The 24,083-nt window shown below is 40.6% G+C and overlaps 1 long non-coding RNA gene across 1 annotated transcript; it reads right to left on the bottom strand.

Annotated features, from left to right (window-relative positions):
- Positions 1-17,540: 17,540 nt before the first annotated feature.
- LOC137870054 (uncharacterized) lies at positions 17,541-17,969 on the bottom strand. Its single transcript, XR_011102670.1, has 3 exons — positions 17,905-17,969; positions 17,723-17,788; positions 17,541-17,627 (listed from the first exon to the last, which is right to left on the bottom strand). It is a non-coding gene; the product is annotated as an uncharacterized lncRNA (long non-coding RNA).
- Between the last annotated feature and the right edge of the window lie 6,114 nt (positions 17,970-24,083).

Consider the following 24,083-nt stretch of genomic DNA (forward strand, 5'->3'; position numbering starts at 1 on the left):
CTGTGACTTTAGACTTTCTGTGTCTTTGCTCTGCTGAGGATAAGGATTCAGGAGGCATCACCGCACCCGAGCTCCACAGGCCTGCAACTTTCTCATTGTTGTGTGAGTGAGTGTGTGTGGGCCCATGTGTGTTTAAAGTTGAACTATTCTGTTATACACTGAGTTCTGCTGTAGTGAAGAAGTGAATAAAGGGAATAGGGCTTTTCACAAAGAAAGCTGAAGACATTTAAGTTGTGTTCAGAAAGTACTATTTCTTATGTTAAAAGGTTTCTAATTTGTGTTATTGCTGTTTTGTTTCTTGTCCCCCAAAAGGGTAAATATGATTTGAACATTGTAAAAAGCAGTCAGTAAACCTTTATTTCCTTTTCATCCCAAAAAGTTGTCTGTGGTCACTTATTTAAAATAGTGTGGTCTAAGTGTTTACATCTATTAAGTTTGACAGTTTATTAAGTTTATTAAGAGCGTAATATAAATAATCAAAATTTCACCCAAATCAGGTAAACCTTGGTGGTAGCTACCTTAGGATACCAAACACCCCATCATTCCAGTTTAAAGGGTAACTTAGGTCTACTCTCTATAGAGTGTTGGGGTGCTACATAGATGATGTCACTGATGGGCTTACCTGAGCAGGTGAGATCCAGGATGGAGGAAGAGGAAGATAATATTAAACAATCTCTCAGAGCAGATCCAGAGAGAACACAGAAAGGGTTGATCGTCCACACAGATCTCTTTGAGGACTCCTCTCTCTGTCTGGTAGAAACAGCAGAGCCACAGTCCAGATCTCTACAGACAACATCTGCTTCCTTCAGGGTCCAGAAAGAGTAATCTACTGGTCTCCAGTCTCCTTCTTGTTTCATCTCCAGTGTTCCTGCACAGCGACTGGCTCCTCCCACCAACCTGACAGGTTCTCAACAGAAACAAGAGACTCGTCTAAATAACTAAATATAATTATTAAGATATCAAACTAAAACTTGACTTCTGATTCTGCTTCATTAAATCTTTATTTCTCTTTTCTTTCTCTATTCACCTGTTGATGTGTGATTTCCTTCAGCCTGGAGTCCTGGAGAAATAGACACATATTTGTTTATTTAAGTAAATATAAAAAAAATACACAAATATTTGTTTTTAAATGTATTTGCAATTTTCATCAAAACTTATTTGGATGTTGTTACATTTCTATTCAGACAGTTGAACCTGCATTTAAAAACAGGAATGTTTATTAGACGTCTCCTTCCTTTGCAGCCAATCACAGAAGAGTAGATTAAAGGGTCATATTTGTTGTGACAATAATGTGTTAATTCTCATTTAGCCCCTCCCCTCAGAAGGCAGAGCTTCCTGAGGGGAGGGGCTAAAAACAGAGAAATGTCCAAAGTTAAAAAGACAGCAGCACACATCCAAACACTTCCAACTCACCCACCATTACATACAATCACAACAAGCATTGTGTTGCTTGAGTATACTTCAGTGTGAGAAGCTTTCAGACAGAAGCAGTCATTAGCTGAGACCTGCTGTTGAAGTTTCTCTGAGTACAGTTGTTTAGCATCTCTCAGCTCATGGCTGAACCTGTGCTTAGACTCTTTAAACCTGTCCTTGTCTCCTCTCCTAAACGCTTCCTCCTTGTACAACCTTAAGAGTGATTTATGCTTGCTGCATCCATGAGGGGTCTCCAGTGTTTCCCCCCCAAAGGCTGGAACACGATGCTGCTAACTGCTACTTATTATAACAACATATTATTTTGATTATTATCAGGCAGTACATGGAGGGGACAGGATGCAGAAGTGGGTCACAGAGATCACTGTGGATGGGCCGGGCCACTAGCTTCCCGCCCATAGCACAGGTTCTACACAAAACCTTTGTCTCTCAGTGTGGTTGTGTTACTTCTATGTGCTCTGTATGTAATATGTCTGTTCCTCACCACAAAGTCTCAAATGAATCCACTGACAACAACATGAACAAAATGACTGCTGTCTTGTTTCTTTGACACGTTTTTGATGGGAAAGACTATCGTGACTCGCTGGGCGCATCTACCCACAATGCCTTGTGGGAAGACCCGCCCCCTACTCTGCCTCCGATTGGCTCCACCCTTCCAGGCGTTACAGGTGTCTGCTATATGCTAACGTTAGCCTAGCTAAGGCGGAAGGAGAGTGAGCTCATTTTGTTGTTCCAGTAGTCCAAAGGTAGGCTACCCGGTCCGAAGATACCAGAGGGCTGAGCACCAACGCAGCAGAGACACAGACCAGAAATGTAAGTTTTCTATAAGTTTTGTTTATTACATCATTCATTTCACCTCTGAGAATCTTTAGGAGAGAAATCAACTGTGTAGTTGAGAATATTGGCAGCGTGACTGGTCGTTTATCCAGATATTTAGTAAGCTTATATCAATTTAACTCAAATAATCAGTAAATATAAATCTATTTCCCTCAGAGGATTAATAAATACAAATCAAGTTCACCCAGATATTGAGTAAATACAAATTACTTTTACTCAGATCCTTTTAAATATAAATCAGTTTTGCTTATTTTACTTATTCATTTTGTGTGTATATATATATATATATATATATATATATACACACACACACACACACACACACACATACACACACACACACACACACACACACACACACACATTTTTATATACATACATACACAAATATATGTATAAATATATACAAAATGATATGTATGTATATAAAGATATATAATTTATTTTATTTTAAATTAAAATGAAAAAAGCAGGGTTGTCATATTTGGTTTGATCATAAAAATACTGTCATCTGAAGAACCGGATTATACTATAGCAAATATTGGTACTATATACCAAACTCACAAGTCCACACTTCCAAGTACACAAGTCCGTACTTGGAGTACTTGGTATTGAGAAAGGGTCTAGGCTGATGTCTGGAACGTCTAAAAGGGTTCAGCCAATCAGAGGCAGCGAGTCATGATGGTCTCTCAGTACTCAGTGATGAATACATTGTGTTTCCTGTGAGTGCTTCACAATAAAAGCCTCCATTGTGATTGTCTTGTTGAGGTGTTTTGATGTGAAGCAGCAACAGGAAATGTTGAGTCAGCATTAACAGTAACTTAATGTGGCTCTGATACGTCTGGAGGAGAGTGAACAGGAAACAGTACATCACAAGTCTCTTAATTGCTTAAGTGTTTTATATTGTTATAGATTCAGACTCATGTCTAATAGACAGAAAACGATGCAGCATGTGATCAGTGAGGCTGTTTGTTATCTGATATCAGCCTCATTGGGTACATCCCAAGTCTCTTAGTTGCATCCTGGTTTCCCTCACTTGCGTCCTTTCCTTGCGTCTTAGTCCCTCCCACCAAGAGACGCAAGGAATCCATGCAAAGAGAGAGGAAAGAAGGAAATATGTTTAAAGAGATATGAGACGTCCTTTCCTCAGTTGTGTCACGTGAAGCGACGTCTGTTTCTGATGACGGTGATCACAGCTGTGATCAGCTGTGATCAGCTGTCAGTCGGCTTTAACAGCTGGAGAGACTTTTGATAGTTTGTGTTCGTTCACATGATCACTGTACTTAATAATAGTAACTAATAATACTAATAACTAATAAAGACACACATTAATCATCAGTGCAGAGGTGTTTTCTCTCTGTAGCCTGTTACCTGTTTAACAAATATTTATACTGCGTTCTGTGGTATTTATACTGTGTTCTGTGGTATTTATACTGTGTTCTGTGGTATTTATACTGTATTCTGTGGTATTTATACTGTGTTCTGTGGTATTTATACTGAATTCTGTGGTATTTATACTGTGTTCTGTGGTATTTATACTGTATTCTGTGGTATTTATATTGTGTTCTGTGGTATTTATACTGTGTTCTGTGGTATTTATACTGTATTCTGTGGTATTGATACTGTGTTCTGTGGTATTTATACTGTGTTCTGTGGTATTTATACTGTGTTCTGTGGTATTGATACTGTGTTCTGTGGTATTTATACTGTGTTCTGTGGTATTTATACTGTATTCTGTGGTATTTATACTGTGTTCTCTGTCCCGTTTATAAGCGCAGGATCGATTTCTACTGACGGAATACGTTTGTCTTATTTATGAATTATTTGCGTCTGTATGTTTTGAAATTCAGATTGTGACGTCATTATTAAATAACCCAGAATATGATTATGGTCTCTCTTGAACACTGGAATTAATGTATTAGGCTCCATGTTTCAGGTTAAACTTCAATGATAGAACTCATCAAACCAGACACTCTTTGGACGGTGGTGGTTTTAGGAAGACATCCATGAGGTTATGATCTGATCCGTGAAATAAGTGAACAGCCTTCCAGCTAGCAGAGCACTAACTAGAGGTCCTGAGGCGGCGCACGCGACCGCGTCTCCTCCGTTGTAAATAGAGCGATCCAGGAGACAGTTGGCTGACTCGCTGTTATATGATAACGACGATGTTAGACGACCATTTATCTGTTCATATGAGTGGAGTGAATGTGAACGTTTTATAACAGCCATGTTGTCCTGAAGGAGAATCTGTTTGTTTGTTTTTTTACATGAATGAACGGCTGAGAGGTTTGTATTTATGAGTACATTGTTTGCATCTTGCAATAAATATTGATATGTTCTTGATCACTTTGGGTCTATTTGCCGTTTCTGTTGAAAAACTATGAGTTTTGAGGCAGTGATGGTCTTTCAATGTCATTTATAAATGCTTTGTAAGGCATAGATAGTCCTCACTTTAGATGAGGTCACACAAAACACTTTACTAATGATTAGAAACTACCTAAATAATCATGAATTGCAGTATTAATATGCCTTCATAAAGCATATATTAATATAGTCCCTAACTGTTAGTGCATATCTAAATCATTATATATATATATATATATAAATGCATGAATAATGTACATCTAAATAAGTTATTATTAATTGGTTTGTAATATATGTAATACTTCATATACAAATGGGGAATCCATCATTTATAAAGTATGAAAACACAATCACGAAACACATAATAGACGAGCTTATTAATCAAGAATAAAACATGTATAACTGTTGTTATGAATTGCATACTAATGAGTGTTAATGTAGGAACAATGCTTTATAAATGATGAATTAGGTGTTTACTCATACTTAACTAATGCTTCATAGTGTGTAGTTATTATAAAGTGTTCCCATTCATAATTTTTCCTGAGGAATAATATATATATTATTTTACTTTTTTTTATTTGATCGCAACAACCTTTACTGGTTTCTTGTATACGTTTGTGTATGTGTACGTGTGTGTTAATGTGTGTGTGTGTGTGTGTGTGTGTGTGCACGTGTTTGTTTGTTTATGTGTACGTGTGTTAATGTGTGTTTGTGTGTGTGTGTGTGTGTGTTTCAGCATGTGTGTGTGTGTGTGTGTGTTCTCTCTGATTTAAAGATACAACAGAAATATTTCAATAAAGCACATCATATCTAAATCAGAGTCCTACCTGAGCTCCACACCCACAACATCAGCATCAACAGGTGATCCATTACGTCCAGGTAGACCGTCTCTCTGCCCGTCTGTGTCTCTGTCCGTCTCTGTCTCTGATCGTCTCATGTGTTGTCCTCAGTTCATATCTGCGTACAGGACGAGGTGGAGCTTTACTGATACTTATCTTTAATGATACAGATCATATTCACACCTCTCTTAAATGCGTTTGTGTGAAACTGATTGTATCTAATTTCACAAGAAACTGCTGACTGATTGTAGATTATAGGAATGTTTCCATGACAACCAGGACAGGCTGAGATGTTCCTCTCAGATTAATGCTGTCAGTGTTTTCTCATCATTTCTGATAGATGAGTTAACATCAGCAGTTACAGCTACTAACTACTACTACTAGTCAGGAACTCTAAAATACTTCAATTGATTAGCTGTTGATATGGTCATATCTGGTTCTAATTATTCATTTGAAAATGAATCAAAGTTTCAAATTGATAGTTTAGTTAATTACATTATATCATTTTGATAATACATAATTACTTTTAGCAGACATTTGAATTCCTTTTTGCACTACTGAACCAACATCATTTTGGTGCCCCATTATTATTGAAATCTAATGTTTAATTATTCTAATTAGTTCTATTGATAATATGTATTATATTTGTCATTTCCTAACAACCAGACCAGCTCAAACTTCAACATAACGGTGCCCCGTGTGAGGCGTAGTGTTGTTTGTAATCATTCACAATAGTGCAATAGTGATTTCATAACTGTGCAATATTCATTGGTCAATGCCAACATTTTAGATTCCATTTCTAAACTTTAAAAAGTGTTTAAATTCAATAGAATGCGCAGGATGAGGCAGAACTAAACATAATGGTGTCGTCCGCATATAAATTATATTTTGTATTAAAAGTAGAATTGTCTAAAATGTAAATGTAAGATTTAAAATCAATCCCTCTCAATGATCTCTTATGACCCACTAGAAGTGTGTGGTGGTGTCTGTTTCAGAGACTCTGCCCTCTGCCTGTGTTTTCTCTGGTCTTCTTATTTTGCTGTGTTCATGTGTGTCCTCCAGCCAATGACAGCATGCAGGCACCTTGTCAAAGTACTGACCCACATTCAGAGTGAACAGTGAAGGTTTGAATTCCAGCACTGACTACAACAAGCAGCTATTACTACAACACATATGCACAAAATAATCACAGAATCTGCTGCTTAAAATATAAGAGTTTACTTCCTTAACATTACTGATTGAAACCAATAATATAAATCAACACACATTTACTATACAACTTCAAGCAGACTACCTAAAAACCACAAACAATCACGTGGTGTGTGTGTGTGTGTGTGTGTGTGTGTGTGTGTGTGTGTGTGTGTGTGTGTGTGTGTGTGTGTGTGTGGAAGAAGAGGGGGGAGAAAAAAGAGAGAGAGAAGAAGCAAGATGGCGGACGTATTCGTATAAAGTAGTCACGTCATTAAATACTCCAAAATGGCATAAACACAACAGTGCGTATGTGTGTGTACGTGTACGTGTGTGTGTGTGTGTGTGTGTGTGTGTGTGTGTGTGTGTGTGTGTGTGTGTGTGTGTGTGTTAGTTTGAATAAAAAGGAAAGAAGAAGAAGAAGGAGGCACTAATACAAGGAAAATGCTCACTGCAGCAGTAAAGAACAGTAACTGTAACTTTATCACACTGAAGCCCGACTGGTGAACTCAGGTTCGGAAACACTGGACCTTTAACTAATAAAGTACAGTTTACCGACTTTACTCGAGGTGGCAGATTTAAATACAACAAAGCTCAGCAGCGTGAAACAACACTATCACAGCAGCAACAAGCACAACAGTTACAACACTGAACGTGACTCAGAGGTCTGTAAAATCCAGATCCATTGAAAATGTCAAAGCAGTCCACCATCCACGTATTAGTCTCTGCCACAGTACTTGTGGAAACTCTTCTTGTTTGTTTCAGATTTGTGAATTTTGTGATCTACCAAAGTTTTGGATTCATTTCCAGCTCATCCTGCCGCTGCTCCAAGCCTCTCCTTATTTTATAAGTTCTCTCCAACCAGAAGTGTTGTCTTAGTTCTCCTCTTATTCTCACAGTGTTCCAGCTGAAACACCTCATCCTCACTGCTGTCTCCCTCATTCATCTGTGTCAGTTTATTTTACTTTACTATATGTACAATGTTCATAATATTACAATTTTAAATTCCTTGAAGACGTTCTGCTAATCTCCACAGTGTACCTGCTAGAAATACTAATGATGCTGTCGTAATTATTACACCACACACAGTATGACCAACTTACATCTGTTGTCTCAAATCATCCAACTCCTGAGAGTTCTCAATTCTGTCTACAATATTGCTCTTATTAATACAGTCACTTACTTTCTATTAGCAGTATTAACATGCAGTTATTTACACTAAAGCGCGCGCTCTCGCCGTCCAAAAGGCCCCTTAGTGAGGCATCTTGTTGTCCCAAACTGGGCTCCTTAGTGAGGCATCTTGTTGTCCCAAACTGGGCCCCTTAGTGAGGCATCTTGTTGTGCCAAACTGGGCTCCTTAGTGAGGCATCTTGTTGTCCCAAACTGGGCCCCTTAGTGAGGCATCTTGTTGTCCCAAACTGGGCTCCTTAGTGAGGCATCTTGTTGTCCCAAACTGGGCCCCTTAGTGAGGCATCTTGTTGTCCCAAACTGGGCTCCTTAGTGAGGCATCTTGTTGTCCCAAACTGGGCCCCTTAGTGAGGCATCTTGTTGTCCCAAACTGGGCTCCTTAGTGAGGCATCTTGTTGTCCCAAACTGGGCCCCTTAGTGAGGCATCTTGTTGTCCCAAACTGGGCTCCTTAGTGAGGCATCTTGTTGTCCCAAACTGGGCCCCTTAGCGAGGCATCTTGTTGTCCCAAACTGGGCTCCTTAGCGAGGCATCTTGTTGTCCCAAACTGGGCTCATTAGCGAGGTACACAGTGGTGTAACAGAATACTCATGGCTCGGATCGTATCGTGGATCAGAGTATTGGATCACTGATCGGATTAGCACTAAAGAAAAAGGGATCTACACTCCTCTGGCCAGTGTCACAGCCCCGAAGGCTCCTAGCGATGCGTGCTATCACTGATAACGTTTATACTAATTGATCATTGATGATCCATATTGTCAGATCCTTTTAAGTATTGTCGAAAAAAATTATGTTATCCTTTAAAATAAAAGACTGTATTTTTATGGATTAAAACAAATCTTGCACCAGTAGTTTTAAATTATGTTGTAGAGGTGGTGTAAACAGGTCATATCTGACATATCAAAGAATACGCCCAACATGTCAAACTAAAACTCTGATTGGTTGAAGACTATGACAATCAACAATATCGTCCCCATTTACTTAAACTGCAAAGTCTACCTAGAGGACCTCGGGCCTCTCTAGCGATGCATGCTATCACTGATAGCGTTTATACTAATTGTCGATCATTGATGATCCATATTGTCAGATCCTTTTAAGTATTGTCAAAAAAATGTATGTTATCCTTTAAAATAAAAGACAAATCTTTCACTAGTAGTTTTAAATGATGTTGTAGGGGTGGTGTAAACAGGTAATATCTATTTATGTTGTTGTGTCACATTTCTCAAACACAACAATTTACATGTGATACCTCATGATGACGTTATAATTTACCTCTGCCTAATACTCATTTTAACGCATGTTAGAGTACAGTACAGTGATGAGTCTCGTAGCTGCTCAGAGCTCTGACTCTAAGTCGCTGTCTTTTATACACTGTGACAAACAGCTTTCTCACATGGTAGAGTGAAGGTTTGGACCAGTTTCAACCAGTTTCAACCATCTTTTTGGTTGATTCATATGTGATTGTGTGGCTGTGTGGCTGTCTGCCCAGGTGTGCACCTCTTTGAAGTGAATGTGATATCTGTCTTCAAAAACCATCTGTGATTAGCAAGGTCATATGAAATTGAAGGCTAAATGCAAACAGGTGCACAGTCATGGAAAAGTACAAGCATTATCCAAATATCATTCTGTGTTTTTCCAATATTTCCCTCCTGTTTATACTTGAGTTTAACACATAATAATGAAAATACATAATGAGTTTAATAAGGAAAAAAGTAAGCATTGTGTTTTACATATGTGTTTTAAATGTAACTCCAAATACATAAAACAAGATAAAAACAGTTCAAATGTACGTATCTCAATGTCACACGGATTACATTATTTCATAGCTGTGAATATAATAAAAATGCTTCTAGCACTGCTGTGCTCTGTCTTGTCTGTCAGCTGCAGGTAATACTGCTTTCATCATTTTGTCACTTCTCATGATTTTCGACATATGAATCATCATTGCTTTACAGTCCAGCGTCAGCATTTTGTTCTAGCACCGCCACGATTGCGTCATCATAGTAGTCAGGTGGGGGACCTGGTGTGTCGGATCGGGGAGTCTGTTGCTACACTAGAAACTGTTTAGTTAGTGCAGAGTCTATCAATCGCTGTAGAAGGTATGAGACAACACCCACAAACAGACATTAAAGAAAGGCTTTTTTTATTGCCAAGGCAATTTTCTTTCTTCAAATTGAACAATATATTAACTGTTTAAAGTATACTATAAATATAAATAAATACAAAACACTTGGCTTCAAACTACAGCTTCAAACTTTTTAACTTCAAACTATGAACAATAGTTTACAGTATACGTAAATAAACTTCAGCAATTCTTTTGCAGAATTATGAGCATATTTGCTTTCTCTGGAAAAATACAACACCTCTCCTGACTAATTGCATGTCCTCTCAGATGGTGTGATGAGGCCTGTACACACTGGGATGAACTAGTGTACTGGACAGATCCTCCCTGGATGGGGGTCGGTAGAGGATTGAGGGCAGTGGTCATCTCTCTGTATAAAATAAATCTGAGGATATTTATTAGTCTTTTTGACGAATTGTCTTAATGGAACAGATTTGATACAAATATTGTTTTCACATCACTTGTTTTTTACCTGAACCGTGGAGATTCCACAGTGGAAAAAGAACGCAGTCCATTGACCACACATCTGGTCACAGACCTGTGGAGTTCCTCCACCTTCTCTTTTCTTCAATGAGCCTTCTTTGCCAAGGGGAATGGGGTCACTGTTGAAGCTGGAGAGCCAAAAATATAAACATAAATAATAATATTTTACAGGCAACAGAAGCATCACTGCACATGCCATCGCTAGTTTCATTAACATTACACTGACTTGCTATGATGGCGGCAGGTAGCCTAGCGTTTGCTAGTAGCTAGCTAGCTAACTTAAACATGGTTAAAACACCTAATTTATCATTTATTAGGCCTACTTTTATAAATGCAAGATTTGCAATCAACGTTACATTACTAACCTGAGGTAAGGCTGCTGTTGTCATCATCGGTCTCCACTTGTTCAGCGTTGGGACCAGTCTCCCCATCGCCGGGGCCAGGGAGGCCCACACTGCCCGCTGATGTGCTTATCATGGGCTCACGCTCACGCAGGCAGTCGAACACGGTGCACGCCTTCTAGTGCAAAATACAGCCACACTTTTGACCTTTTACCTTTCGGCATTTTCTCTGTTAAAAGGTTGATGGCCAGCTAGCTACTGTAGCTATACAACGGTAGGCTATCGTTACCTGCTGCCAGGACGGAGTCATCAGAGTAGTGGAACGTTAACTAGCGCAAGTGAGGTGATGCTTATGTTGGCTGTAACGTCCGTTTTCGGCCACCAGTGGCAGTATTTCAATCGGCTCAGGCACCGAAAGGAAGCACCAAAATCTGCGTTGCGTTTCGGTCCGGTAGGTACCGGTCGTATAGGAAAACCGATTTCGGTACCCAACCCTAAGTATGTGCATACTAAGCATTACTGGAGCTAAACATTGTACCCAGTTCTTTCCTGTCTCAGACATCATTTTTCATAACTTTGATTTTATTGTAACCATTTGTTCTTTCAATCAACCCTGCTGACTGTGGGTGATAAGAACAATGATATTTCATGTTTATTCCAAATACTTCAGCCAAATGTTTTATTATCTTGTTGACAAAGTGTGTACCATTATCACAATAAACTATTTCTGGTATACCGAAGCGTGGAATAATGTCTTTTGTTAGGGCTTTAGCTACCGTAATAGCATCTGGTGTTTTGGTTAGAAATATCTCGATCCATTTAGAATATCTGTCTATTATTGTCAAACAATATTTCTTCCCTTCACATTGGTTTAGTTCAATGAAATCCATGCAAATGTGTTGGAATGGGTATTCTGGTTCTGGTAATTGACCTCTAGCTGGTCTTTGCTGCCCCTGAGGATTATGTGTTGCACATACAGAACATGCTAGACAGTAGTAGTTTGTAAAGCCATATGCTGTAAAGACATAGATACCATCCTTCCTGTTGAGACATGGTCCAACCCAAAAGAGCCATGGGTTTTAGGTGATACTAGTTTGGCCTCAGGTCATTCCCAGAACCCATCGTTGTTTATTTTGCAGTTTTGTTTGATCCAATAAGCACGCTCTTGCTGTGGTGCATTGGCTTGCATGTCTTTTAAGATGTCATGATCTAAGTGCTGTACTTCAGAAGGAAGTTGGTCATGTGGTTTCTGTGCAGCTTTCTCAGCTTCCTCATCTGCTCTGCGGTTCCCTGCTGAAATGGGGTCAGTTCCTGTTGTGTGTGCTGTGCATTTACAGACTGCTGCTTTCCAAGGCAACTGTACTGCATCTAGCAAGTGTAAGATCAAATCTCTGTGTGTGAAAGGTTTGTTAGTGGATGTCACCATGCCTCTGTTTCTCCACTGTTGAGCAAACACATGTATGCATGAATATGCATAGTTACTGTCTGTGTAGATATTCACAACCTTATTTCGACCTAATGTACATGCCTCTGTCAGAGCAATGAGTTCTGCTGCGTGTGCAGATAAGTGTGATTGTGAAGGTTCAGCTTTCAAAACTTCATTACTTGTTGCTACTGCATATCCTGTTGCATTTGAACCATCTAAATTATTTGTACATGAGCCATCAACAAACATAGGCACATCTGCATCTTTAAATGGAACATCTGTCAAGTCTGTTCTTGGTAAAACACGACTTTCAGTTGCAGCTACACAGTGATGTGGCGTCCCTTCCTCAGCTGTTGGTAACACTGTGGATGGCTTCAGTGTTGTACACCTTTCAATAGTCAAATGAGGTTGTGAGAGCAACACTGCCATGCATGAGAGATGTCTTGCAGGTGACATGTAAGTTATTTTATTTTGCAGAAGTAGAATTGAAACTGCGTGTGGTACTTTTAGCATTAAAGGTTTAATTAAATAACGCCATCGATGCTGTGATGACGGCTTGTAGACAGACAGACATTGCTCTAGCAACAGAATCTGGTTGAGAGGAATAGAAAGCTATAGGTCTGTGTTTTCCTCCATGTTCTTGGGTTAACACCAGTGGTGGGCCGTCAGTACCAGCTAAGCCTTCTCTGCTGGCCTAAACAGAATCACAAAGTTATAGCTATTTTATAATTTAAGAATTTTTACACTACAAGTATTATCATTTTTTTCTCCCATTATATTATTTTCTCATTGCACAGCTAATGTCTTCCTCTGTTGCTCTGCTTCCAGCACAGCTTGTTTGAAGTAGAGCTTTTATCCAAACACATTTCACCTCTACGTCTCTATGTAAGAAGAGAGGCCTGAGGCCCACTAGAGACCCTTTGCAGTTTAAGTAAATGGGGACGATATTGTTGATTGTCATAGTCTTCAACCAATCAGATCTTTAGTTTGACATGTTGGGCGTATTCTTTGACGTGCCAGCGGTACCGAGGTAGCCTCCTAAGTACGTCTGCATTAACGTGCACCGTGATTGGTCAGTGCGTGACTAATGCGAAATTTAAGGAAGCTGGCAGAAGTTAGTTGGAGTAGAAGAGTTCAAATTGAAAGATATGGAAGAAATGATGACAGTTTTTAGGGTTTTGCTTGGTGCAGTTTATTTATTTTTTAACTAGCTTAGCGCCGTCCAGCTGTCTAATGTCCTACAACACCTCTACAACCTGAGCCTGAAGCAGGAGGAAGTCCCGGTGCTGTGGGAGACGTCGTGCCTGGTTCCTGTACCAAAAAAGCCGACGTCATCTGGCCTCAATGACTACCGACCAGTTGCCCTCACATCCCATGTGATGAAGGTGCTGGAGAGGCTGGTCTTGGCCCACCTCCGACCGCAGGTGAAATCATCACTGGACCCTCTGCAATTTGCATACCAGCCTCATGTGGGAGTGGACGACGCCATCATCTACCTGCTGCAACGAGCTCAGTCACACCTGGATGGAACCGGTGGCTCTGTGAGAATCACTTTCTTTGACTTCTCCAGTGCATTCAACACCATCCAACCAGTGCTGCTGAGTGGGAAGCTGCGGGTGGTGGGGGTTAACGCGTCCACCGTCTCCTGGATCACTGACTACCTCACAGGCAGACCATAATTTGTCCGACTGGGCCGTGTGCTGTCTGATACGGTGGTCAGTGATACTGGAGCCCCACAGGGAACTGTTCTGTCTCCCTTCCTGTTCACACTGTACACCACTGACTTCCAGTACAACACGGGGTCATGCCATCTGCAGAAGTTCTCTGATGACTCTGCAGTGGTCGGGTGTATAAGGGACGGACCGGAGGAGGAGTACAGGGCAGTAGTGGATGACTGTGTGGAGTGGGCCGGTAGAAATCACCTGCTTCTGAACGTGGCCAAGACCAGAGAGATGGTGGTCGACTTCGGGAAGAGGACGACGGCGCCACAGCCGCTGAGAGTTCTGGGAGAGGATGTGGACATGGTGGAGGAGTACAAGTACCTGGGTGTCTCCATCGACAGCAGACTGAACTGGAAGGCCAACATCAACGCTGTGTACAAGAAGGGGATGAGTCGACTCTTTTTCTTGAGGAAACTTGGATCCTTCAACGTGTGCAGTAAGATGTTAGAGATGTTCTACCAGTCTGTTGTGGCCAGCAGTGCACTTCATTTTGCTGTAGTCTGCTGGGGGAGCAGCATTGGAGCCGGAGACACCAACAGACTTAATAAACTGGTTAAGAAGGCCGGCTCCATCATCGGCTGCAAACTGGACAGTCTGGAACAGGTGGTGGAGAGGAGGACACTGAAGAAACTATCATCCATATTGGATAACCAGGACCACCCTCTCCACCACCTACTGCAGGGACAGCGGAGCACTTTCTCCAACAGACTGATCCAGCTCCGCTGTCATAAGGACAGGTACAGGAGAACATTCCTGCCTACTGCTGTAAGACTGTATAACAAATCACCTCGGGCCAAATCTTTCACTGTTGGTTAAACCTTTGCACTACTGTTTATTTAGTTGATTTAATATTATTCTGTTATTCTATTCATTGTGTATATAGTGTGCATTTTTTATATAATATCTTTACTCTGTTATTATAATTGTATATATTGTGTATTGAAATGTGCATTTTTTTTATATAATAAGATTTTTACTGTAACCTATTGCTGCTCTGTATCCTATTGCTGCTTGCAACTAAATAATTTCCCCTTGCGGGATCAATAAAGTTAATATCTATCTATCTAAAACCTGCCACAAGTTGTTCTCTTTACATGTTTGGGGATTATAAAAAGAAGGGCAATTCCTTTATAGATGCTTTAGAAAAATCATAATCTTAAAAATCTTAATTTGAGAATATATTTTGAAAGCCAAATCAAATTGTTTAGGATATTAAACCTGTGTTTCTTAACTTGTATGTTTGCAGAGCTTGTACAAAAGGTAATATAGTCCATGAATAAGAGATATAAGATTACAGATAATTACAATTCATCCTCTATAGTGGAGGTTGGTTTATGGCTTTTTGCCCCGGTTACACCTACAGTCTATGGGCGTATCTATGAGCTACACTCGTTGCCTTTTTGATTGCTCACAGTTCATTATATTTGTACGTACTCTGGTGTTTCAGAGAATAACGCACAGCACAGCACATACAGTAGAAACGCCTCCGTTCTTGCTCGGAGCTCACACGAGATCTGCGGAGGCTCGCGCTGCGAAGGCTGATTCAACAGGTTACTAACGTTACCTCCGCTGCCGCCCAAACGGAATGATATTACCCATCTCATGTCCCCATGTTATACACATACATAACGTTACATATATTACCGCCGTAAAGAGACTGTGTAAAATGTTATAACTGGCTTGTGCGTGAACGTAACCGCCATACTGGACCGTGTTTAGCCGGGTAAACAGGATTCCACAGCACTGGGAAAGACTGGCCTTTGTTAAATACAATTCAAGTGTCCACTATAGCGCTGGCGCATTGCCGAAGCAGTAAATGCTGCATGTAGCCGTAAACATCACGGTTATACCAGTTAAACGGGGCTGACACAGCATTCTACACAGTTATTAACGTAGCTAACAAAGCTACATGTGGTAGCTAACGGATGTGTATCCCAAACCGGGCAGTTTTAGCTAACGTTCCAGTAAAAATTCACTTAAATTATTGATAAAAATGATCGTGTAATGTTTTCAGATGATTTAATGGTGTTAAACTTAAGTTTAACTTCGTAGCTTTCGAACTAAATATTGTTGTAATTATTAAAGTTAGCTTTGCCTTTACCAGAGTCGTTAAAAGGACGCTAACGCCGGTGAATTAGCCGTGCGCCGATATTGGCCTAATCCGTCCAAACTTCTATGTCGTTGTAAACATTGGGTGCTGCTGGTTTATTCGCTTGTTGCAGTGTCGCCAAAATTACCATCAATGCTGTCAACACCTCCGGGAACGTAGTTCTGTCCTTCACAATAAGATATCACGCTTCAACAACTCCAAATTGTGCAATGAAAGCTCCTTAATTCCCGTTTGAGTGTATACCACCACCTGCTGGTTGTTTTGTTAAACTCTTCTCACGTCAATCACTGGCAAAACACCAGCTGATGCATGGAATTTAACAATTATGCACACATAACAATTACTATCATAACACACAGCGCAGAGTAAGAGTTTGATTACAACAAAAAGTATTCATGATTGAAAAGCCACATTTGTTAAAGTGAAAGACAAATAACAAATGATTGAAAAGGTGATGCAAATATTTATTTAAAAAATTGTGAGCACATGTTTCAGCCTTTTTACTGCAGCTCCCATGTACTATTATTATTACAGTACTTTTAAGGCTGAATTACAGATTAGCTCAACAATTTGGGAACTGTCAGTAGCTGTTAGTAGTGGAGCTCCTCACTGGTAACCGAGAGCCCCATTGTCTGCTCCGCTGTGATTCACAATACGCTACTTTCTGTTTATGGAAAGATGGAACAACTATGAACAATCTACAGCAACAACAGTTACGTGATAACTGTTGAAAATAGAAGGCTGCTAAACTATTAAACCTATATACAAACAAAACTTATAAAAGCCTAGATTACACTGAAGAGTTTGATCCTTAAACTGAACTGAAGACAGTCAGAAGGCAAACATCATGACATCAAGTGTCAAAAGCAAAAGCAAGACAAAGCTTCCCAAAGTAGTCAAACTGGGTAGTGCAATTACAGGCTGCAAACAAACCTGCTGTCCTTTCACAGCAAAGCAGTCCAGAGCTTAAGTGGCACAATGTTAGACACACAGCCATCCATTGAATCACTAGTTTTAGCTACTGCCCTTAGGGTAGCGGTACAGACTCCCCCGTGAAAAGAAACAAAAAAAACTATAAAAAGATTTTATACCTGTTAACATAAAATATCTTAATTAGTTAGGTAAGCCAGCACATCACATTGATTACCTGGTGCTTTTTCTATGCAGCATATATTGTGTTTTATGTTAATGTATTTAATGTGTCCTGTCTGGGTGTTATAAGTTGTGCTAACGTATCATTTTGTAGAGTAGATTTTACACATGCAAACCAAAATCCTGCCTTTTGCATGCAAAAAGTAGATGATGCAGTATTTTCTACCCTGGCCTGTCAAGTTCAAACATACACCGACCAACAACTTTAAAAAAAAATGTAATCAAAAATCTGGACACAAATGGCATTTAAAATAATCGTCTTCATCATCCAGCTCCTCGTCCCAGCCCAAACACATGGTGTGATACCATGTGTGGCAGCTGTCACACTGGACCCACGACACCAATCCCTCCGAGCTCTCAGGGGGGTCAGGTTCCCGGCACCGGCCACACTCCCAAACTGTCTGCTCCATCTCTTCAGGAGTGTGACCTATTAATAGAATTTAACTTTTTTTAACTTTGAATTAAAGACAACTATCATTTCATGGGTTGGCATACAATGAAAGTTTACATTAAGTACACTACCGGTGGATGTCGTGGGTCCAGCAGACGAGGAGCTGGATGATGGTCTGGTCTGTGCAGGTTGGGAGGCTGTATAAATAACAGAAAAAGCATAACCATGTTTTGTTTACTCTTCATCGTGGCTAATGTCACCATCATGTTATAATATTGCTAGTTTCTATTTTCAGATTATTTAGAGCATTTACGGTGGGAGGGAGAGGAAGGAGTTTGGGACCCATAGAGGCCATGTCCTGCAGCCGATGTTGAAGGCTCTAAAATAATAATCATATTTTATCATTACAACACTAAAATACATACTCATAATAATGTTAATGCGTCACAATAGTTAATACATTCTGATTTATACGTGAATTCCAATGCATAATAGATATGCAGAAGCAGCCCCGAGGGACACTGGTCTTCTGTGGCTGGGGCGAGAGCCGCCAGCCAGGCTGCTGCTCTCTGTCTCTTCTGGCCAGAGCTTGGGCCTCCCGCCTTGCAGCACGGTCCTCCGCCTCCACGATGACATCAGACATCTCCTGAGCTGTCAGTAACCTGGCCTTGGTGATGTTCCTCCTGACCTTGCCGGTGTTGCGGTTGTAATTTATTTCGGCCAGGAGGTGGGCCAGGTCTACTGTTATCCGGCCTGATGTTACCAGGGGATGGGTGATGTAAGGATTGGGAGGAGGAGGGGCAGGTGGAGGTTGGTTCTGGGGATTGGGGATAGGGGCTGGTTGGGCTAGGGAAAGGGGATGCTGGGAGGGGAGGGCAACATCAGGCACAGCCCAGGAAGATGCCGATGGGGTTGGCGGAGGTGGTGAGGAGGCCCCACGCCACGGCCCAGACGGCATGACCCGTGACCAGTCGATGGCCATTGGGTCCAGAGGGTAGAGGCCACACCTCCTGAACCCAACCACCACCAGTCTCCGATCCTTCACCGTCTGGTAGGAGTCTCTTAGGACCCTTGAAAACTCCTTCTTAGAAACCAAGAAGGAGTGGCTCACTGCCGACAGATCTCCTGTAACACCAGAGAAATCTGCCTTCAAGGGTCCGAAGAAACTCACATTCAGAGGTTGAAGGATGTGAGACGTATGTGGTGGCAGGCACAGGAGAATGACCCCCTCCCTCTGTGCCGCCCGGACCAGCTCTGGATCCAGGTGGGATTGGTGTCCATCCATAATGAGCAGCAGCGGGCGCTCCTGCGCTGCGAACTTCAGGAAGTGCCCGACAAACCACTTCCTAAACAGCTCACTGTCCATGTACCCTGCTGGCGACTTCCCGTAGAGGGCATCGGGAACCCCTTCCTTATTATAGGGGCCCCCTGGATATCCCCCCTTGTAGATGATGAAAGGGGGGACATCCTCCCCAGCCGCATTGAGGCAGGCCAGGACGGTGATGTGTTCTCTGGTTCCCCGAGCCTGCCTGTAAGCATGTTTAGTCCCCCGGGGCACAATCACCTTTCTTCTCGTAGAGTCCAGCTGAAACCCCGTCTCATCGCAATTGTATATCTGACAGGGTTTCTCCCTCAACCCGTGCTCCTCCAGGGTGGTGGTGAGGAGCCCGAAATACTCCTCAATTGGCCCCCTCTTGGCGCAGGATGCCCTCCCACGGTCAATTATGTCTGGGGTCTGGGCAGTCAGGCGATGGTGTTGCCGCTCCCTAAAGTTAATCCACCACGTCTGGCCAAGCACGGTTCTCGGTGCTTCCTGGTGGCGGAGGTTGTATATGGCCAGAGCGTGGGCCAGGACCTGAGGCTTCGTCAGTGGAAACCCGTGACTGGCAGAATACAAACAGTACTCCACCAGGGAATCCTCATCTTCAGGGGTGAGGAGAGTCCTCTGACCATAGACACAGTCAGAGGACACCCTTCCACTGACTCGGTCACTCAGGCTGGACTTCAGGACCCCAAACTGCTGGGCTGCCTGCCGTAGAGTGAGCCTGCCTGCTTTCACCTCCTGTAGGGCCTGTGCCATGGCCTCCTGGGTCCACTTCCTCGTCTTCCTCTCCCTCTTCCTGACTTGCCTAATGTTTGGCATCTGCAAATACGCATTCATTTTGGCACAGTAAGAAATTAAATTTCCACATTAAAAGCCACATTATTTGTCTCAATAAATTGAATAATTCTATAAATTGTCAGATTACCATGCATATTTAACACATACATAGACATAAATATATTTAACTTAAACCATTGCAGATTTACAATTTCTATATCCATCTTTTCTTTTCTTGATCCTCCTGTAATGGAAAAAACTCTCACACAGACACACGGTACCTACCTTTCTTACTTTAACAGCTTCTTCCTGTCTTTTCTACTGCTTCCTGATGTATCCTTTCTACTCTTTTCTGCTCCCTGATGTCTCCTTTCTGCTCCTTGATGTCTCCTTTTTGCTTCCTGGTGTCTCCTTTCCACCCTTTCTTCTTCTTGATGTCTTCTTTCTGTTCTTTGCTGCTTCTTTAAGTCTGCTTTCTACTCTTTTTCTGCTTCTTTATGTCTCCCTCTGCCTCTCTTCTCTTCCTTCTCTCTGTTCTCTATCTTTTCAGGCAGGAACATAAACCACAAGAGAGAAATTTGTGTCAAAAACATTACATTTTGGTTAACTTTATATATAACCTAGCACTGTATGCCACTGCTGGCTTTCAATAAATGTACTGTACATTTATTGAAAGCCAGCAGTGGCTCTCAGCAGTCTCTCTCTCTCCCTCAAACACACACACACACCAAAATTATTTGCATCATTTATTAGATCATTGTCCATGAATATACTTTATGTAGCCTGGCTTATGATAAACAAGAAAAACACTTTATTTTACATATGTCTGCTGTTATATTTCAGAGCTAAAAATAAACTATATAACTTTATAACTATACACAATAAACTGCGCTGTGATTCTTTGTTGTTTTTCCCGCGGCCACAACTATTTTTTCAGACACAACATTTCTGCCTCCCTCCCCTTGACTACAGATTATGTCACACATCAATGCTATATTTTCATTGGCTAGACAAAGTAGTGTAAAGCTAGCTACAAACTACACTCATATGCTAACTCATATTAGCAGTACGGTGAAAATACAGAGACACTTTTCAGAGTAAAGAGCGTCGCCAGAGTGTTCTTTCTGCTTTCTCTCATCAAAGTCACTTTCCTATAGTATTTAGACATGTAAACGTCCATATATATTCATGAAATTTGACATGTAGATTCTTTGATATGTATGAATTAATATTACTTAAGTTTTGGATGGCGATCGGCGAAGAAAATAACCGCGAAAAGACCAGAAAGTGTGAAACGACGGAAGTGACGAATCAGGCCAATAGCAGCTAGTGCTGTACGAGACAGGCCATGTTTACGTTAGCTAGTTGAACTCATTGAATTAATCTGTAGGTTGAAATAGGTCAGTGCACATTACTGATCACATTGGTTGTCTAGTAAAAAACATACTTACCTAACTTGGGAAACTTCAGGTCGACAAATCGATAATGTCCAACTTCGGTCCCACGCAGTTAGACTTTCTGTCCACAAGATGTCCGACCACCACGCTCCGCATCGCTTTCAGCCTCGACTCAGACGCGAAAACCCCGTACATGACAGCAACACGCATGCGCAATGATCGTTAGGCGGTTTTCATCAAGAAAAATAAAAAATAAAGTTATAATTTTTATAACTTTTTTCAACGTGCTATACTATACTATGACTTCTTTCGACATGCTATACTATGACTTTTTATTACTTTTTCGACATGCTACTATGACTTTAAAAAAAAAAAAGTCACATCCTTTGCTGACTTATTTTTGACAAAACTGACCTTTCCATTTAAAAGTCTCAGTATAATGTCATAAAATACTGTAGTATACTGTTTGAAAAAAAAAAATCATTATGTCATAAAGAGTCTTTAAAAACTCATAGTATAGTATGGATAAAGAGTTGTAGCTTTCTTTTCATCAAAAGTCATAGTGTGGGAAGTCATAAAATAGTTATTGTATAACACGTTATAAAAAGTCTAAAGAGTCATAGTGCAGCCCCTGTCTTTACGGAGACCAGGCTCCAGCGTGGCATCCGGGATCAAGCTGAAGTCGACGGGCAGAGAGCAGGATAAAGTGCTGGATGGGATGAGAGGAGACGGCCTTCGTATGAACATCAATGATGCTAATATACAGTAGTTCTAGTTGATGGATATTCCCTGATGTCAACTTTTTAATGTTAAGATGTTGGACATATTCCAGAAGAGAATTATTTTGTTGCTGCTGTCTGTGTTCCTCCTTAAGTTAGAAAATTGCATCAGAATAAACTACTGTTTTTTGTTTTGTTGCGTCATGGTTTTCTTTTCATTTTGTTGTGCACCCTGTGTTGCATAATGAAAATAAATCATCTATAAATCTTTCAAATCTTTCAATGAATTTGTATGACTTTTAAGACAAACCATACTATGACCTTTTTAGCAACTTTTACAACCTACTATACTGTGACTTCTTAAAAACGTTCTTTTGATATGTTATGCAATGACTATGATTTTTTTCGACATTCCATACTATGACTATTTTTCGACATGCTATACTATGACATTTTTATGACGTTTAATCGACATGCTATACAATGACTTCAAGAATTCTTTGATATACTGTACTATCACTTCAACATTTCACACTGACTTTTTTCGACATGCTATACTATGAATTGTTTTTTACATCCTATAGATGACCTTTTATACATTTTTTCGACATGCTATACTATGACTTTTGTATGACGTTTCTTCAACATGCTATACTATGACTTTTTTAAAACATAATATACTATTACTTTTTTTTGACATGCTATACTATTACTTTTTTAAAACATAATATATTACTTTTTTTTTACATGCTATACTATGACTTTTTTAAAACATAATATATTATTACTTTTTTTTTACATGCTATACTATGACTTTTTTAAAACATAATATACTATTACTTTTTTATGACTTTTTTCGACATGCGATACTATGACTTTTTAAAGAAGAATGTGACATACTATAGGATGACATATTATACTATGACTTTTTTAATGATATTTTTTACGACAAACTATGCTGTGAATTTTTATGACATGTTTATTATGAAATGCACCAATCCGACTTTTTCATTCCCGATACCGACATACTATACTATGACTTTTTTAAACATTCTATACAATTTTATAAAATTTTATGCCATACTTTTCTGTAACTTTCTTATGACATAATTGATTCATTTATGACAATTCTTTATGATATACTGTACTGTGATTTTTTTTTTAATGCAATTTTCTGGCAAACTATTGTATGAATTTTTATGACACAACAAGCCACCCAGCTGCAACGATAACCCGATAAACAAAGCTGCCGCCAGCTGCTGTGTATGTGTAAAACAGGCAACAGTCCTCTGTTCACCTTGTATGGGAGAATTACAAACCACGATGTTGTGTGCATTGTAATGGACACATGCAGCCACTTTCCCATTGTTATTATTAGAATATGATGGCATTTCATGTCACGTTCAGGGGCCACAAAAACTGTTTATGAGGGCCGCCATTGGCCCACGGGCCACTCTATGCTTTAAACCATCATCGCGGTGATCATCGTTATTAAACGTCTGTTAGGTTTTCCCTGTATGCTTCCAGTGGGTGCTCCTCTGTTCTTCCCCTGTCTGGTTTGTTTTTGAGGGCCATGTGCTTATGTTTTGTTTTTGTCAGCCTACAGTTTTCATCCCCGGGTTCCGCCCTCGACCACGCCCTTCTCCTTGGGCTCAGCTGTGGGTAGTTCGGATGATCAGCTCCAGCTGACTTAAATACCTCAGCTTTCCTCCGACACGCCGTCAGTCCGTCCGGTCACCTGTCTGGTTTTTCGTGCCACGTGAGTCCAGATTGTCTGTTTTAAGGAGGAAGATCGCCTCTAACCCTTTTTGACGTTTCTTCTGCTCTCCTGCCGCGCTGAGTCGATCCTCGGGAATTCACCAGCGCGAAGAGGCCGATCCGGGTGGTGCCACGGAGCGCACCGATCGAGGTCCTGTTTGTTCCCCTGTCCGGACTGTTTCCAGATGTGGTTTCGGTAGAGTTTCCCTCCCGACTTTGGTTTGCTGGACACGGTGCTATAGTTTTTGTTTGTGTTTATCTGTTTTGAACTTGTTTTTTTTTTAAATAAAATCCTTGGCTGGATTTAAACCTGCTGTGTGAGCGGGCATTTGGGTCCACCTACTCCACCACACAACAACGTCAGACGGATTATTGAGGTCAAATTTATAACTCTCATATTAAAACAGACAAATTGCTTCATAATTCAGGATAAAATCAAAAGATAATTAACGGACAAATACTGCCTGAAACGTCAATAAAAAGAATGATCAAATTCATGCCTCATAAATAACTTAAA

Source organism: Cebidichthys violaceus, unplaced genomic scaffold (assembly GCF_023349555.1).
Source record: "Cebidichthys violaceus isolate CVI_PGR_0920_01 unplaced genomic scaffold, fCebVio1.0.p SCAF_128, whole genome shotgun sequence".
In the NCBI taxonomy this organism is placed as follows: Eukaryota; Metazoa; Chordata; class Actinopteri; order Perciformes; family Stichaeidae; genus Cebidichthys; species Cebidichthys violaceus.